The sequence below is a fragment of the Argopecten irradians genome, chromosome 7, assembly GCF_041381155.1.
Source record: "Argopecten irradians isolate NY chromosome 7, Ai_NY, whole genome shotgun sequence".
In the NCBI taxonomy this organism is placed as follows: domain Eukaryota; kingdom Metazoa; phylum Mollusca; class Bivalvia; order Pectinida; family Pectinidae; genus Argopecten; species Argopecten irradians.
In genome coordinates this window covers 22,577,302-22,597,686 of record NC_091140.1, presented here as the reverse complement: position 1 = coordinate 22,597,686, position 20,385 = coordinate 22,577,302, and the positions used below count along the sequence as shown (strand labels likewise).

The window sequence follows — 20,385 nt, the reverse complement described above, 5'->3', positions numbered from 1 at the left end:
AAGGGTCATAATTGTCTGTCACTACTGTACTACCAAACATGATTTAAGCTAATATCCTAATAATTGTCTGTCAATACTGTACTATAAACACGATTTTAGCTATCCTAAAGATTGTCTGTCACTACTGTACTATAAAACACATTTTTAACTATCCTAGTGATTGTCTGTCACTACTGTGCTATCAAACACGATTTTTAGCTAGCATCATAATTGGTCCTAGTCACTACTGTACTACCAAACATGATTTTAGCTAATATCCTAATAATTGTCTGTCACTACTGTGCTATCAAACACTATTTAAGCTATCCCCATTGATTGTCTGTCACTACTGTACTATAAAACACAATTTTAGCTATCCTAATGAATTGTCTGTCACTACTGCTATCAAACACAATTTTAGCTCCTAATGATTGTCTGTCACTACTGTGCTATCAAACACAATTTTAGCATATCCCCTAATGCCCAGGGGGAAACTTGAGACCCAGGGTCATATAATTCACAATTTTGGGTAAAGGACCTCAAGACCTTTTAATCTATGAAGAGTATGTGATTCTAACATTTCCAGAATTTCAGAAGAAGATTTTTGAAGATATAGCCTATTTGACCCCTTTGACCCCGCCCCTAAGGCCCCTGGGGTTCAGTCATGGAAAATTGGTTAATAGGATTTCAATGGCAATCTCATACTGATAATTCTGACAATATTTGACTCATTTCCTATTACAAATGATCAAATAATACTCAAAAAATGTGTTTTCCCTATATAAACTATAGTAAACTTAACCCCCTCCCCAGGGGGAAACCCGAGACCCCAGGTCATATAATTCACAAATTTTTGTAAATGACCTTATGACCTTTCTATCTATGAAGAGTATTTAATTCCATCACATCTGTGAGTGGAGAAGAAGATTTTTTGAAAATGAATGTCTGTCTGTTACTACTGTGCTATCAAAACAAGATTTTAACTATCCTAATAATTTCTGTCACTTCTGTGCTATCAAACATGATTTTAGCTATCCTAATGATTGTCTGTCACTACTGTTCTATCAAACACGATTTCAACTATCCTAATGATTGTCTGTCACTACTGTACTATAAAACACGATTTTAGCTATCCTAATGATTGTCTGTCACTACTGTTCTATCAAACACGATTTTAACTATCCTAATGATTGTCTGTCACTACTGTTCTATCAAACATGATTTTAGCTATCCTAATGATTGTCTGTCACTACTGTTCTATAAAACACGATTTTAGCTATCCTAATGATTGTCTGTCACTACTGTTCTATCAAACACGATTTTAGCTATCCTAGTGATTGTCTGTCACTACTGTACTATAAAATACGATTTTAGCTATCCTAATGATTGTCTGTCAATACTGTTCTATAAAACACGATTTTAGCTATCCTAATGATTGTCTGTCACTACTGTTCTATCAAACACGATTTTAACTATCCTAGTGATTGTCAGTCAATACTGTGCTATCAAACACAATTTTAGCTATCCTCATAATTGTCTGTCACTACTGTACTACCAAACATGATTTTAGCTATCCTAATAATTGTCTGTCACTACTGTACTAACAAACATGATTTTAGCTATCCTAATAATTGTCTGTCACTACTGTACTAACAAACATGATTTTAGCTAATATCCTAATAATTGTCTGTCACTAATGTGCTAACAAACACGATTTTAGCTATCCCAATGATTGTCAGTCAATACTGTACTATCAAAACAAGATTTTAACTATCCCTAATGGTTGTCTGTCACTTCTGTGGTATCAAACACGATTTTAGCTATCCCATTGATTGTCTGTCACTACTGTACTATAAAACACGATTTTAGCTATCCTAATGATTGTCTGTCACTACTGTGCTATCAAACACGATTTTAGCTATCCTAATGATTGTCTGTCACTACTGTGCTATCAAACACAATTTTTAGCTATCCCAATGATTGTCTGTCACTACTGTGCTATCAAACAAGATTTTAACTATCCTAATGATTGTCTGTCACTTCTGTGCTATCAAACACGATTTTAACTATCCTAATGATTGTCTGTCACTACTGTCTATCAAACACGATTTTAGCTATCCTAATGATTGTCTGTCACTACTGTGCTATCAAACACGATTTTAGCTATCCTAATGATTGTCTGTCACTACTGTGCTATCAAACATGATTTTAGCTATCCTAATGATTGTCTGTCACTACTGTGCTATCAAACACGATTTTAGCTATCCTAATGATTGTCTGTCACTACTGTACTATCAAACATGATTTTAGCTATCCTAATGATTGTCTGTCACTACTGTGCTATCAAACACGATTTTAACTATCCTAATGATTGTCTGTCACTACTGTGCTATCAAACACGATTTTAGCTATCCTAATGATTGTCTGTCACTACTGTGCTATCAAACACAATTTTAGCTATCCTAATGATTGTCTGTCACTACTGTGCTATCAAAACATGATTTTAACTATCCTAATGATTGTCTGTCACTACTGTGCTATCAAACACGATTTTAGCTATCCTAATGATTGTCTGTCACTACTGTGCTATCAAACACAATTTTAGCTATCCTAATGATTGTCTGTCACTACTGTGCTATCAAACACGATTTTAACTATCCTAATGATTGTCTGTCACTACTGTGCTATCAAACAAATATTAACTATCCTAGTGATTGTCTGTCACTACCGTGCTATCAAACACGATTTTAGCTATCCTAATGATTGTCTGTCACTACTGTGCTATCAAACACGATTTTAGCTATCCTAATGATTGTCTGTCACTACTGTGCTATCAAACACAATTTTAACTATCCTAATGATTGTCTGTCACTACTGTGCTATCAAACACAATTTTAGCTATCCTAATGATTGTCTGTCACTACTGTGCTATCAAACACGATTTTAACTATCCTAATAATTGTCTGTCACTACTGTGCTATCAAAACAAGATTTTAACTATCCTAATGATTGTCTGTCACTACCGTGCTATCAAACACGATTTTAGCTATCCTAATGATTGTCTGTCACTACTGTGCTATCAAACACGATTTTAGCTATCCTAATGATTGTCTGTCACTACTGTGCTATCAAACACAATTTTAACTATCCTAGTGATTGGCTGTCACTACTGTGCTATCAAACACGATTTTAACTATCCTAATGATTGTCTGTCACTACTGTGCTATCAAAACAAGATTTTAACTAATATCCTAATGATTGTCTGTCACTACTGTGCTATCAAACACGATTTTAGCTATCCTAATGATTGTCTGTCACTTCTGTGGTATCAAACACGATTTTAGCTATCCTAGTGATTGTCTGTCACTACTGTGCTATCAAACACAATATTAACTATCCTAGTGATTGTCTGTCACTACTGTGCTATCAAACACAATTTTAGCTATCCTAATGATTGTCTGTCACTACTGTGCTATCAAACACGATTTTAGCTATCCTAATGATTGTCTGTCACTACTGTGCTATCAAACACGATTTTAGCTATCCTAATGATTGTCTGTCACTACTGTACTATCAAACACGATTTTAACTATCCTAATGATTGTCTGTCACTACTGTGCTATCAAACACAATTTTAGCTATCCTAGTGATTGTCTGTCACTACTGTGCTATCAAACACAATATTAACTATCCTAGTGATTGTCTGTCACTACTGTGCTATCAAACACAATTTTAACTATCCTAATGATTGTCTGTCACTACTGTGCTATCAAACACAATTTTAGCTATCCTAATGATTGTCTGTCACTACTGTGCTATCAAACACAATATTAACTATCCTAGTGATTGTCAGTCAATACTGTGCTATCAAACACGATTTTAACTATCCTAATGATTGTCTGTCACTACTGTGCTATCAAACACAATTTTAGCTATCCTAATGATTGTCTGTCACTACTGTGCTATCAAACACGATTTTAGCTATCCTAGTGATTGTCTGTCACTACTGTGCTATCAAACACAATTTTAGCTATCCTAGTGATTGTCTGTCACTACTGTGCTATCAAACACAATTTTAGCTATCCTAGTGATTGTCTGTCACTACTGTGCTATCAAACACAATTTTAGCTATCCTAGTGATTGTCTGTCACTACTGTGCTATCAAACACGATTTTAGCTATCCTAGTGATTGTCTGTCACTACTGTGCTATCAAACACAATTTTAGCTATGCTAGTGATTGTCTGTCAATACTGTGCTATCAAACACGATTTTAACTATCCTAGTGATTGTCAGTCAATACTGTGCTATCAAACACGATTTTAGCTATCCTAGTGATTGTCTGTCAATACTGTGCTATCAAACACGATTTTAGCTATCCTAGTGATTGTCTGTCAATACTGTGCTATCAAACACGATTTTAACTATCCTAGTGATTGGCTGTCACTACTGTGCTATCAAACACAATTTTAGCTATCCTAATGATTGTCTGTCACTACTGTGCTATCAAACACGATTTTAACTATCCTAATGATTGTCTGTCACTACTGTGCTATCAAACATGATTTTAGCTATCCTAATGATTGTCTGTCACTACTGTGCTATCAAACACGATTTTAGCTATCCTAATGATTGTCTGTCACTACTGTGCTATCAAACACAATTTTAGCTATCCTAATGATTGTCTGTCACTACTGTGCTATCAAACACGATTTTAACTATCCTAATGATTGTCTGTCACTACTGTGCTATCAAACACGATTTTAGCTATCCTAATGATTGTCTGTCACTACTGTGCTATCAAACACAATTTTAACTATCCTAATGATTGGCTGTCACTACTGTGCTATCAAACACAATTTTAGCTATCCTAGTGATTGTCTGTCACTACTGTGCTATCAAACACGATTTTAACTATCCTAATGATTGTCTGTCACTACTGTGCTATCAAACACGATTTTAGCTATCCTAATGATTGTCTGTCACTACTGTGCTATCAAACACAATTTTAGCTATCCTAATGAATGTCTGTCACTTCTGATCAAACATGATTTTAACTATCCTAGTGATTGTCTGTCAATACTGTGCTATCAAACACGATTTTAACTATCCTAATGATTGTCTGTCACTACTGTGCTATCAAACACGATTTTAACTATCCTAATGATTGTCTGTCACTACTGTGCTATCAAACATGATTTTAACTATCCTAGTGATTGGCTGTCACTACTGTGGTATCAAACACGATTTTAACTATCCTAATGAATGTCTGTCACCACCTCCGATCAAACACGATTTTAACTATCCTAGTGATTGGCTGTCACTACCTCCGATCAAACACAATTTTAACTATCAAAATGATTGTCAGTCAATACTGTGCTATCAAACACGATTTTAACTATCCTAATGATTGGCTGTCACTACTGTGCTATCAAACACAATTTTAGCTATCCTAATGATTGTCTGTCACTACTGTGCTATCAAACACTTTTACTATCCTAATGAATGTCTGTCATCTCCGATCAAACACGATTTTAACTGTCCTTGTGATTGGCTGTCACTACCTCCGATCAAACACAATTTTAACTATCCTAATGATTGGCTGTCACTACTGTGCTATCAAACACAATTTTAGCTATCCTAATGATTGTCTGTCACTACTGTGCTATCAAACACGATTTTAGCTATCCTAATGATTGTCTGTCACTACTGTGCTATCAAACACGATTTTAATTATCCTTGTGATTGGCTGTCACTACCTCCGATCAAACACGATTTTAACTATCCTTATGATTGGCTGTCACTACTGTGCTATCAAACACGATTTTAACTATCCTAGTGATTGTCTGTCACCACCTCCGATCAAACACGATTTTAACTATCCTAGTGATTGTCTGTCACCACCTCCGATCAAACACGATTTTAACTATCCTAGTGATTGTCTGTCACTACTGTGCTATCAAACACGATTTTAACTATCCTAGTGATTGTCTGTCACCACTGTGCTATCAAACACGATTTTAACTATCCTAGTGATTGTCTGTCACCACCTCCGATCAAACACGATTTTAACTATCCTAGTGATTGGCTGTCACTACCTCCGATCAAACACGATTTTAACTATACTCATGAATTCATTAATCACCATCACACAACTGTACTGAAAAGTGAAAGGCAGCCTCAGTTGGAATGATTCTAAAAGAGCTGCTGATGATCAGGCTGAAATCACCAACTGATCACATACTGGCCTAAGTAGTCCTGAGGGAGCTGTCCTATTGAGTATCTAGCTGTGAGGATTAGCAGCCTATACTGGTTATATGTAGTAACAGGTCAGTGGTAGCTAGTCAACTCCCCGGGGTAGCTGGTCCCAAGCCCGTGTTAAGAAAGGAGGAGGGAAAGGTCTCGTGTAGAGGTAGTAACCAACCAGTGGTAGGTAGTGTACCATCATTTTATACATGTGTTAGAATGTATTCCCCTCCCAAAACTCTCAAATCCTTATATTAGAGAGCCTCTCCACTTACCGTCCATGTCTTGTAATTAGAAATATTTAGGAATACATTCTTTGTTATCATGTACAGTTAGGGTCATTTGAGGATGTGCCAGTTTAAGATGGTGGAGAAAGGCAGAGTACTTGGAGAAAAACCATTGACCAACATCAGTACTGGAAATAACCATACATGAGATTCAAACCTGCGACCCAGAGGTAAATGGCTAGCAGAACCCAAGAAATACACACCTGCTGCTAGATAATAATTAATTCAATAATTATGTTTGCAAGACACAAACTATTTATACATTGCGAATCTTTTTATTTATCACTGGTAAAGTTGTCTAAGGTATAAAAGGTAAGGAACAACAATGACACAGTCTTTATTACTGTGACTGTCCTCTGGGAATAATATACTAATTAATACCTCCTAAAGTTTCCTTACTTTTTACCACCTGGATATACTAACTTATCACGTAAAACATAGAATTTGTTTTCACTTGCCTTTCTTTTATTGGCAAGTATCAGGTTTTTCTTTTTTCAATCATGGACAACACCACATATTGTTCTAAACCATACTCGTCAAGGCCATCATACTTCCCTGCTTAATAAGTTCTGGCTGTGTAAATCTAACCGAAATCTGTCAATGTATGTGCCTATATTTTCCCCTCATCAGAACACTAAACCATCTATTACATAGGATAATGCAATACATTTACAGTTCTTATTTTTATACTGCAGATTTGTTTTGAACAAACATGAAGACTGGTGACACACTCAGAATAGCTGTTTATTCACGTTAAATCAATAAACTTCAAAACGGCAAAAAGTAACAGCTTTAAACATCATAAAACATTCCCATTAAAATTGATGTTAACTCAGGCGCGAAATAAATGATACATATTCTGTACAGCTGTAGCAATCAGCTACTCATACCTTAATTCTAATTTGAAATATTATTTGTATATTAATGAATTCAAACTAATGTTAACAGATGGTATGCCTGAAAGCAACAACACAGAGATCATGGTGTTCTCTATTGTCCTACCACACAGTAACAATGTATAGATACAAATACTATTGAGAATGGTTGGAAGGGGCTGCAGGGGCAATAGAGTACATCGTATTGAACCTTCTATTTTTAATTTAAAATTTATATTCTAATTTTTACACGAATCCTCGTAATTCAACTTTCGATATGAAATAAAATTCGCCCATAATCCCATCATATCATATACCTTAGTGACCAGTAAGGCATTGTCTTCAATGTAAGCTACAACAGTTTTAGATCGGATGATTTTTGTGGTGTTCAGAGCATTTTGAAATTAATTACCCCATTTTCTGGAAATGGGATACAGGGCTAAGTAAACAACCTTTAAAGTATACTTTCAGTATTTTTAGTATTTTCAGTATTTATTTTTTTGCACGTCGTAAACCTGTGGTTTAAGACAAGGTGTCAATGGTTATAGGTGGTTCAACAGGTGGGGCATGGGATTGGGGCTTGAGGTTTCAACAAGAATAGGGGTAATAACACTGTAGACTGGCCATCTGTCTTTAAAATATTGAAAAAATCACTTAAATCTTAAAGATGGCTGATTAATTTTGTCTCTTCTACATGTCTGATTCTAAGTTTCAAACTAGGGGGAGATAATCTAGTATTAGAAATCTGCTGAGAAAATCTGATCAACAATTTATAGGGTCTGGTGGCCAGTCTAGTAGCATTGGTGAGATGTATGACTAAGGTCATATAAGTTTGAGCTCAGAACTTTGAGTGTGATTGCTAGCTCAGAACTTAGGGATGTCAGTCTGGATTGTGGTTTCCAGGTTGGGGTCACAAATAAGGTTTTCAGCGTTGAAGATGGGTTGTGGTTTAAGTCTAAGGATATGAGTTGGGGCTAAGGGAGAAAGCTGGATAAATTCTTACTATATCTTTAAAAATGTCTTTGCATGTTGAAATCCAAGTCTGCCCTAGTGGTATTTACCATTTCTATTAGCAGCTAAACCAGACATTGGAAACCTTTTATTGTGACTTGCACTGATCACGAGCAGACAACACCCTGATTATCATGCTTCAATGTGTTATTACCATTCAGCTGAAACTAACTGATTACCACAGATCAATACATTCTATTGAGTCTAAACATTTCTAATCCAAATTTGGGTAAAAAGACGAAATGAATACCAAGAATTTCTTTCCAGTAAGGAAAGAGTGAAGCCATTTTACTGTCTGCATCAGATCTTAATTGGTGAGAAAGCCAGAGATTCCACAGAGGTCATACCACACACAGACATAAATAAATATCAGGATTTTAGAAATACCAAAGCTGGTAGTCAACAGTCTGTTAAACCTGGCTCCCTGGAATTCATTAAAACCATCAGGCATGTTCTGTTTGTCAGCTGGTTCTGTTAACATATGGTGGTGTATATAATGTAATTGACTAGTGTACAAAAAAATTTGACTTTGTAAATAGTTATTTCTTTGCATATGCTTACTAAATGTATATGATTTAAAGTGCATGGCATAATTTTAAGTGCATGACTTGAATTGGTGTAAATGTGTAAAATGTAGACCTTGGATAAAGGTCAAGGTCACTTTAGTGAACAAACTTAGTAATCCTTAATCATAACAGCATGCTGCTGACCCCATATCAGATCTCTGATGGGCTCCTTACTAATTAGAATAAGTAATTAAAAGATTTCTGCCTATTTAACTTCTTTGACCATGAATAAAGGTCAAGGTTATTCATTTGAACAAACTTGCTTCCCCTAATCTCAGGCAAATATTGTTAAAATATCAGATACCTCTGCCTTTCAATTGTTTAAATCAAATGACTTAAATATGTGTATGACTTTCAGTGAAGTGCAAAAATACACATGTCTTAAAGTGAATGACTTACAATTTGTGTGAATGTTTATGTCTTACAGTTCTTAGGCATGACTTGAAAATCAATGTTTATGACTCAGTGAAAATCTGTATGAGTTTATATTTACATTCTGTGTGTTTCGTCACTATGTGAATCAATCAACCAACGAAAACAAACATTTACCTATGAAAACACTATGAATACACTATGAATACAACGATTCTCGTGCATCGATCAGCTGATTTCAAACATTACGCCAGTTTCATATCAATAAAAATAGTCCCCCACAATATTTTAATGTACAATCTTTAATGTGTTGTTTCTTGATGTAGAATCAACTAAGGTGTACTGTAAAAAGCCAATCAAATCTTATTTTAACTATATTGCTTGTTTATCGTTTGTCATTTGCAAAAAAAGGTCGACCGGAAGGCGGACGCTTGAAAACGCGACATTGTGGAACGACGTCGTCATCCAACTGTTCCATTAATCTCGTTTCTTGTCGTATATTGGTGTCATAATCTTAAATATGATATAATAACCTTTCAATCATTTTTATTTTCATAAATTATTCTAATGTAAATGTATGGATTGAATGTATTTTTCTTATTTTCATAGCGGCTATGAATAGCAGAAGCTATCTATATATCTTCATAGGAGTGCTAACGCCCTCCACGGGATATGTAGATAGCTTCTGCTATTCATAGCTGCTATGAAAATTAGAAAAAATACATTCAATCCCTATATGTAACTGTATGTGAATTGTATGTACAATGCATGAATTTAGTGTACACATATATTAAATATTACATAACTTGGTACACATGTAGGTATGTATCCCAGGAGTAGGGGAATGGCCTCCAGTGGCCAACGACTAATAACTTGAAAATTGTCACCATTTAGATTGACACATATAGAGCTAATTTCCTGCTGTTGGGGGTCAACTGGGCTGAGTGATTGGAGGGCAGAACTGACCACTATGTTTATGTGGGGTTAGTGGCCAGTGAAATACATTTATTGATACTAATGGAAAATAAGGCCTTCAGCTGCCTCATAGATAAAAACACATCACATCTTCCCTTCACTGGTAGAAGGTATCTTTATATCTATAGACCCACAAGTCTGGACATCATTCTATAACTATGTACAGTCACTTCATGTATTGGTATATTGGTTTGTAAGCTATTGGTGAACTGTACGTAAATACAGTCCCAAGATTTATACTCAGGACCATGGTACAATTCTTTTACTCATCCATTCCTGAATTATTGTCATTTGAACTCATAATGTAATTATCAGGGATAGATGAGTTACTGTCAAACCTGTCTATAAAGACTATGGTATCAAATGGACAAGGAGAAAGTGGCCTCTATAGCCAAGTGGTCTTTATATACAGGTCAAATTGTGTTATAAAGAGCCATTTGGGACTGTAAGAAAGTGGTCTAAATAAGCAAGTGGTCATTTTGTTTGTTTGAGTTTTACAGCCAATCGACAACTAAGGCCATTTAAGTGGTCTCTAACACAGGTTTCACTGTAAACAGATATGCTAATACAGCAATACCTGCCTATGAAGACCAAAGGACACAGAAAAATGGTCTTAATACATAGATGAAATCATGTAGAAACTGGCCTTTTCAGACCCCAAAAACTTGTTTTATTAAGCAGGTGGTCATTATACAAAGGTGGTCACTAAGGCAGGTTTAACTGTGATTAATGTGCTTAAGATTCCATGTAAATTTGGTCCTAATGACCTTCAAAGCAACTCAAGGTCATCCAGAGAAATGAACTTTATTACTTATTTTTCAAGCAAGATATGAAAATAGTGTATAGGTACATACTGGTCAATAAGTGGTCAGAGGAAGCTGTATGTACTGGTCAGTTGGTGGTCAAAGATAGCTAATACTACGGACCTAAAAACATGTACCTGGTCTAATTCATTGTTTATTTTCTAGATTGTGATCCAATAACACAATCTATACATTTATCTGCAAGCTTAAACGATTTGGTTGGGTAAAAAAATCAAAACCAGGTTTGTTATCTGGAAATCGATCAGAGAAGTTTTGTGTGGGTCGAAAGAGGAAGGATAAGCTTATGAGAATTGTGTATAAATACAGGTCACAATAGGGTTCTATAATGAATAGCATTCTCATTTCTAATGAAGTATGGATTTTATTTTAACAAAGCTGTTGAATGAAATTGAGACTAATCAGTGAGAATCTCGTTACAGAAAAACCATGTCATTGTGAACAATATATTTCATCTGTGGCGATATCTCGTATTGATCAGGAATCCTATTGTCTTTGATAAGGTTTCCATGGTATTTGTAAATGGTATTGGGTTAGCTGGTGACAATAAAACATGCAGTCATTAGTAAAATACCATGCTCATCTAATTTTGAAAAAAGCAATATATTCCATCATCAGAAACTATAGCTCTGAAAGAGCTACAATGATACAGTTCCTTCTTGGCAGCGCTGTCAATTATTATTTCAATAAAAGGAAACATAATATCCATGTTCTCATACTAAATCTATATCAACCATTTATTTATACAATTATAGACTTTTGATAAGGTTGATCTAAGAATTTATTAACCTGAGAAAAATAATGAAATGGAATTAATAGGCTTGATCACATAGTTATTAAGAAAAATAATGACAGAAAATAGAGGTATTAAAATGCATGCATATGGTATCAAAGAAAGTCTTTGTATTTAACCATAAAATTTGAACAAATGAACACATAACTAAAGGATGAAGTAGATTCACTAAATTTCCAAAAAGACCAACAACTGAAGCCAGTGGTTACTTATAACAGACATCAAAATCAAACAAAAACATAACAGTAACAAAATGGAAAATATCATACCAAGGGGAGACAATTCAGCATATATGATTTTAGGTAACATCATTAAACTGTAAATTCCTTTTGAGTGAATAAAAAAATCATTCAATATAACTCCTTTGATGTCATGTTGAACTCTTTCAGTATGCTGACATGCTTTACAGGTAGCAATTATAAAAATTAAGCTGTCACTATTCCCTAACCCTTGTCCTGGCAAATAAGTCTGAAATGAAATAAACAATTACATTTATAACGTAACAATGCCTGGTATTTAAAAGGCTGGATGATTATTTACTGAATTTACTCAACAACCCGTTGCTATGTAGATACATCAGAAAGGAAGGAAATCTGTTTTATCTACTGGTTCCATTAAAACAGGATATTTTTATCACAGGAAATGATTAGCAATAATACAAAACGTCAACATGAAAACCCCAGTGTGTAGGGTGGAAAGGAGAGAGGTATATGTTTGTCTATAACAGGATTTAACACAGAAACCATTTACCAACAAGGCAAGATTTCCCTTAGGAAATATCCTATCTGTCAAAAATCAACAACCACCTTGCAGAAAATAAATAGAAAGGAGTGTATGTGCACCTTTCTGTGGCAGATTTATCTGTTCCATACCACAGGTGAGTTGTGATGATGGTCATATCGGTTGTGATTAAAACCTCTACTGGGACCAGTTCACTAAGAGGATGTCAGAACGGCACAGACTACTGATGAGATGCAATTTCTAATTCACACTAGCGTATGATGTGAAGTGAAGTAGTATTAAATGAAGCGTACCTGAGGAAGGTAAGAGGCTTCCCTATCCCGAGACACAGCTACTGATGTAACTTAATCACTTCTCAATTGCTCAGGTAAAAAACGCAATACCTTATACCTAATGAGTACAGCTTCCTGGGGACTTAACGAAGCATTACAACATATACAGGTACTCAGCTAACTGTACTGACAGTCCATGAAAGGTTTGTTTACGTCAGACGTAGTTGTCATGGTCATCAGAGCATGGTTGGGGATCTTAGATCAATTCAGATGAATGGATTGAGACAAGTAAATGTACAATTGTTCACAAAAACAGAAGAGACAAGTACTTGGTAAGGATAGGGATGAAACAAGTACTTGAGAACTCAATGGAAGAAAGTACTTGGTATGGATATGGGAATGAAACAAGTACTTGTTCCTCAGAACTCAATGTGAATGAGAGGATGAAACAAGTACTTGGTCCTGAGAACTCAATGTGGATGAGAGGATGAAACAAGTACTTGGTCCTGAGAACTCAATGTGGATGAGAGGATGAAACAAGTACTTGGTCCTGAGAACTCAATGTGGATGATGGGATGAAACAAGTACTTGGTCCTGAGAACTCAATGTGGATGATGGGATGAAACAAGTACTTGGTCCTGAGAACTCAATGTGGATGAGAGGATGAAACAAGTACTTGGTCCTGAGAACTCAATGTGGATGAGAAGGATGAAAACAAGTACTTGGTCCTGAGAACCCAATGTGGATGAGAGGGATGAAACAAGTATGAGAACTCAAAAGTGGATGATGGGATGAAACAAGAAAAAAGAATGATGGCCGAGAACTCAACTGCTATGGTCCTGAGAACTCAATGTGGATGATGGGATGAAACAAGAATAGAACTCAATGTGGATGTGTCCCTGAGAACTCAATGTGGATGATGAGAGGATGAAACAAGTACTTGGTCCTGAGAACTCAATGTGGATGAGAGGATGAAACAAGTACTTGGTCCTCAGAGAACTCAATGTGGATGAGAGGATGAAACAATCAAAGTACTTGGTCCTGAGAACTCAATGTGGATGATGGGAAAGAAACAAGTACTTGGTCCTGAGAACTTAATATGGATGAGAGGATGAAAAATGTACTTGGTCCTCAGAACTCAATGTGGATGAAACTACTTGTTCCTCAGAACTCAATGTGGATGATGGAATGAAACAAGTATTTGGTCCTGAGAACTCAATGTGGATGATGAGGATGAAACAAGTACTTGTCCTGAGAACTCAATGTGGATGAGAGGACGAAACAAGTACTTGGTCCTCAGAACTCAATGTGGATGAGAGGATGAAACAAGTACTTGGTCCTGAGAACTCAATGTGGATGAGAGGATGAAACAAGTACTTGGTCCTGAGAACTCAATGTGGATGAGAGGATGAAACAAGTACTTGGTCCTGAGAACTCAATGTGGATGATGGGATGAAACAAGTACTTGGTCCTGAGAACTCAATGTGGATGAGAGGATGAAACAAGTACTTGGTCCTGAGAACTCAATGTGGATGAGAGGATGAAACAAGTACTTGGTCCTGAGAACTCAATGTGGATGAGAGGATGAAACAAGTACTTGGTCCTGAGAACTCAATGTGGATGAGAGGATAAAACAAGTACTTGGTCCTGAGAACTTAATGAGGATGAAACAAGTACTTGTTCCTCAGAACTCAATGTGGATGATAGGATGAAACAAGTACTTGGTCCTGAGAACTCAATGTGGATGATGGGATGAAACAAGTACTTGGTCCTGAGAACTCAATGTGGATGATGGGATGAAAAAAGTACTTGGTCCCTGAGAACTCAATGTGGATGATGGGATGAAACAAGAATATGGCCCTGAGATCTCAATGTGGATGATGGATGAAAAAAGTACTTGGTCCTGAGAACTCAATGCGGATGAGAGGATGAAACAAGTACTTGGTCCTGAGAACTCAATGTGGATGAGAGGATGAAACAAGTACTTGGTCCTGAGAACTCAATGTGGATGAAAAAAGTACTTGGTCCTCAGAACTCAATGTGGATGAAACAAGTACTTGGTCCTGAGAACTCAATGTGGATGAGAGGATGAAACAAGTACTTGGTCCTCAAAACTCAATGTGGATTATGGGAGAGAAACAAGTACTTGGTCCTGAAAACTTAATATGGATGATGAGAATGAAACAAGTACTTGATCCTTAGAACTCAATGTGGATGAAAACAAGTACTACTGTTCCTCAGAACTCAATGTGGATGATGGAATGAAACAAGTATTTGGTCCTGGAACTCAATGTGGATGATGGAATGAAACAAGTACTTGGTCCTGAGAACTCAATGTGGATGATGGGATGAAACAAGTACTTGGTCCTGAGAACTCAATGTGGATGATGGGATGAAACAAGTACTTGGTCCTCAGAACGAACTCAATGTGGATGAGATATTGAGACAAGATGTTATATTTTAAAAGGTCAGACTTGGTCATTGGTAGCTATGGATACAGGGATCATGACCAATGATGAAATGTTCATCAGAACAGATGAGGTGGAGATCATGTTCCACAAAGTTCAGATTTTTTCACATGTTTTAACCTAGGAAAGTCGAGGGAATAGTTGACCTGTTAATTACAGCCAAACATGTTTGTGTTTAATAATGTGGGACCAAACAAACATTAGAGATCTGTCTTGTAAAAGAATTTAACAATAAAAGTTCTATTAACATTTCTTAAATGTCTTAAAATCAGCACTTTTATTTTTAGATAAAAAGTGGTATAAAGACTGTTTCAGCCCCCTTTTTTTAAAAAAAAATTTCACAACCTTTTAAGCAACTACAAATAAGCTGTTTTTTTTTATCTCATTCCCCTGAAGTTCCATACGTATATGGTATTATTGATCACCATAATCGAGTCGTCTACTACGTGTACAATTGAACTTTTAACTACAGCTCAAACACCAGATTAATATTTAAAGTTTTTTATGGTCCCTATCACACTTTACAACAAATATACAAGAAAACTTACCTAAGAGTTTTTCCATAGTCCTACTGACTTGCCGGTTTGCTGATAAATGGTCTTAATGAGTCGTAGCATAATCAACTTGTACAAAGATATAATTTTGTTTATATTCCCCAAAGATATAATTTTGTTTATATTCCCCACAATAATGATACCATTTAAATCAATCACCCCTAAAATTTAATAATGGATTGTACAAAGATATAATTTTGTTTATATTCCCCACAATAATGATACCATTTAAATCAATCACCCCTAAAATTTAATATTGGACTGGTCTATTTTCTTATTTAGAAGAGCCTATATGTGTCTTCAGGGGTGAATGAGTAAACCTTAACCCAAACTTTGATGACGAGAGACAATGTATCATTAATGGTCATGACTTAAGTCTATTTAAAGCCACACAGATCAGGAAGCATAACATTCACATCATGAAGTTGATTGGCTCCCAGAGGTAAAAGACCGAGTTTGATGAACCATGTGAATGTGATTACAAGTCCTGAGAGAATGAGTGGTCAATTATACAATATTAACAATCTGATGACCAGCAACTGACCTCATCATTGGGACATCAAAGTTGTATAATAGTGGCCGCCAGTCAATAGGACATCTACCTAGTGTACAGGTGTGGAAATGGTGTCTTGTATCGCAGGTCATGTGATGGAATGGTTTTAAGATAATTCTTATGTAATTCTTATACAGTCAACTATCAAAATAAAAGAATTTGCCATCAGGGAACAACGTATGATGAAACGAAACTTACATATGAAATTTCATAAAGATCCATTCAGCACACTCCGGACAATAGCAGAAGCCAGAATGATTTATGGAATAAAGGAGTGAAGAACAGATGGACAAAGGAAATCATTAATGTACCATGTGATACCCGACACAGTTTGTACAGGACTAGTTTTGCTATTGGTGATGGAATGACGTCAAAAGAAGATTTCCTGCGTTAACATCATTTCAGCGGGATGATTGCAAATAGCTACATTCCATTATCACTGGAAATATAAGTCCTGCAGAAACAAGCAAATTCTAATCATAAAATTGAAGAAAGATGCATTCATTACTCAGGAAGACAGAGCTAAGCAATGGCTCTTTAAAGAAAGAAGATGAGTAGACAGATATTACACTACAGACTTAAAATAGCAATTTCAACATTACGCTTTGTCATGAAGATTCACTTCATCAATACCTAAATTACTGTCATGTCGGTCTAACCGTTGACAAAATAAATGATGTAATACCTCGGTTTGTTGAGCAACAGTATTATCAACTGGTCGAGTGGTTCTTTCAATTGTCTGGATGGGCGGAGTTTAGATAGCCTACCCGACGTCAGGCGATAGAACGAGTGGGCGGAGTTTATCCAACAATGTCATGGCTGTGCCTGATAAGAAAAACGTGTGTGGAAGATCTTATGTTAACGGGGTAGTACTGACGGACGGTAAACTTTGTCGTGAAATACTTGATCTTCATTATAAACTTAAGGATTATCTTTTTTCATGAGAATAGTAAAAAAAATCCTGATGTTATGTGAGGAGTTTGTCAAAAGATTATAAAGAATGTGACTGCACGGGGGACATTTGACCCAGTCACCTGTTCATCGGAACCCAGGCAAAATTATCAACGAAGTCTTAAGTTTATCGAATAAACAGTCATGAAATAATGACCCGTTTATTGGAGAGGAATGTTGGTTCCATCGGCCATTTTAGAATTTAGAGGCAATTTGCTGCATTTCCACGTTAGTCCTAACGATAACAGCGTTAGATCTATGAGCGTACGATGTTTGTCCGTGAATGTTTGAAAAACGGCACATTCTGTAACATTATAAGCCGATAAATCTGGAGTGAATTAAAATTACTTTAGACGGCATTGATATTTAAGAAGTAGATTGATAAAGAAACAAACAGAGGTAAACTTACCGCGAGGCGGGCCTCACGGCAGCCATTACGTTGTTCTCAAAGTAGCCTAACGTTTGTGGCGCACATTCCCTACCGTGAATTATGCTAGCGATGACGCGAAAAGTTATACAGTCTATCCCGGCTGAAACATGGACAGTAGCTCATGAAAACTGCTTATTGCATTTAATGCCAGAGCTTTCTTTGAAGAAACGTTGTAAAAACTGCGGGTAATAGAAAGTATGGACACATCCTGCAGTTCTTATGAATACGGTAATGCCCGATGAGTTCAGGATAGATCTAGTTCTTATGAATACGGTAATGCCCGATGAGTTCAGGATAGATCTAGTTCTTATGAATACGGTAATACCCAATGAGTTCAGGATAGATCTATCACATGTGGGTCACACATATCACATGATATAAGCCACGCCCACCACCCAATCAACTCGCGTTTAGCATTATAGTATTGCGCGTTTAGCATTATAGTATTGCGCAAGTTGCGCGGCGAGTACATCACTGTCATCGCCAACGGTTAGACCGACACGACAGTAATATCTCCTTGACATCAGTACATATCCCAGAGACCATTTCAACATCTAAAATCCTTTTCACACATATTAAGATAACAAGTCAATAAATATGAAACACCTTAATGTCAAGCTGACCACATTAATTAAGAGACAATCAAAGAAATACCTAGCAATCACACGTTGTACCTGTCACTGATTCGTTAAAATTCCCCTGAGAGATGACTAATCACAGCCTGCATAACAGAACACTTGCAAGCCCGTCCAATCACAGCCAGTCTACAATACAACTGTCCAGAATGTCCCATAGAATTTTCGAGCGTACTGGACAGGAGACAATTGATCGCGGTACGGCCACACGCTAATTAGACATGACAGTAATTACAAGGTTGTCACTAATTACACAGGTCCAGTGACAACAGACGCCCCAATCAAGTCTCATACCAACTCCCGGGGTCACTAGACCAGAACTGTCGTAAGTAAACACCATTATACTGCGTCTAGTAAATAGTAAATACAATAAAATTCTCATTACAGTTACAGATGCTATTGTTATAAATGATTTTATACACAGCCTCTGAAGAGGCGAGGTTCATGTCTGTGTCATTAAATCTATTGTAATCAACCCTGATTTCTACATCATATTAGGTAACCATAATAAAACAAATGGTCCCCAGACAAGGGGATCAGGGTATTCTGTATAAATATAATTACAGGGACGATATCATATAGAATACAGAATTAAAGGATTTGATAAACGTTATCATCATGTTTGACACAGAACCTGATGGTCACAATTGCAAAAAATTTTACAATCATAATGATAATGTTATATTGGCAAGCTTAGTTTGCCCAAAACAATGAAGTACATCATTGTGTTTGACAAACAACCTAATGGTCATGATTGGTAATATGTATAATTTTACGATCATACATTCGTAAGCTTAGATTGGCTAAAATAATTAAGTACAATATGTGACAGCTGCTAATTGGCTACAGATATTGGTGCTTTGTAGCAATAATGGTCACTCCCCTATACATGAAATGCCTACTCCCCACCCCCACCATCAAACTTAAATAAGATTGAATGTAAATGTATTAAGCATTATTAATATATGACAGTATTACAATCTGACACTTGATCCAGGAGTCAAAAGGACAAATCAGGCTTTTACATGCTTAGAAACCTAAATGTTGACCTCTGATTGGGTAGTATTCCATTTTTTGACAATAGCATAGGAAAGAGTCTTTTTATATTTTGAAGAAATATATACATTTTGCATGACAATGCCTTCAATGCAGGATTCTCAAAGAAATCAACATAACTATGTGGTAGTGTTTAACATACACCGTATTCGCCATAATTAGCGTTGATAAATTTTAACAAAGAATGGGGCTTATTAGGGAACCAAAATGTAGGTTATGGACGAAAAACTTCTAAAAAAATGTCAGCCATATTTTAACTTTCAGTACTCATGGCACATTAATCTGTACATTAAAATTGCTCATGCCTTCTTTCTTTTGAAACGCATCATTACATCATGTTTCACATGTGAAAGACTCGCAAGTTCATGTAATATTGGTTACAATGCCAATGTTATAAGCATCATACAGTTGTAAAACATTGTTAAATTCATGGAATGGAGGTGTTTATACATCTTCAATTCCTTCTCCAGAACAGAGGAGGGGCACTTATCGGGGGAAGGGTGCTAATTGTGGTGAATGCAGTCATAGAATTTTAGCCAAAAACTTTTTTTGAACATTAAAGAAAATTGGACCAATCTCTGCAACTGTTATGTTAATTAAATACAGAAATTCCTCTGAGCACAAATATTTTTTAATGTTTCCTAGCGCAAAAAAAAAAAAAAGCACAGAAATAAATCTCATGCTGAAATATATCACTTTTACATTTCAAATTCCTAAGCTTGATGAAAGTAATTCTCATGACCTTTAAATAATAGCAATTCTCTAGCCCTTACTACAAATGTTAAACCTGCTAGGGTTGCAA

General features: G+C 36.0%; 1 protein-coding gene across 1 annotated transcript in view; it reads right to left on the bottom strand.

Annotated features, from left to right (window-relative positions):
• LOC138327873 (transient receptor potential-gamma protein-like) overlaps positions 1-20,385 on the bottom strand; it is a 110,302-nt gene that overhangs the window by 57,264 nt on the left and 32,653 nt on the right. The window lies entirely within an intron of this gene.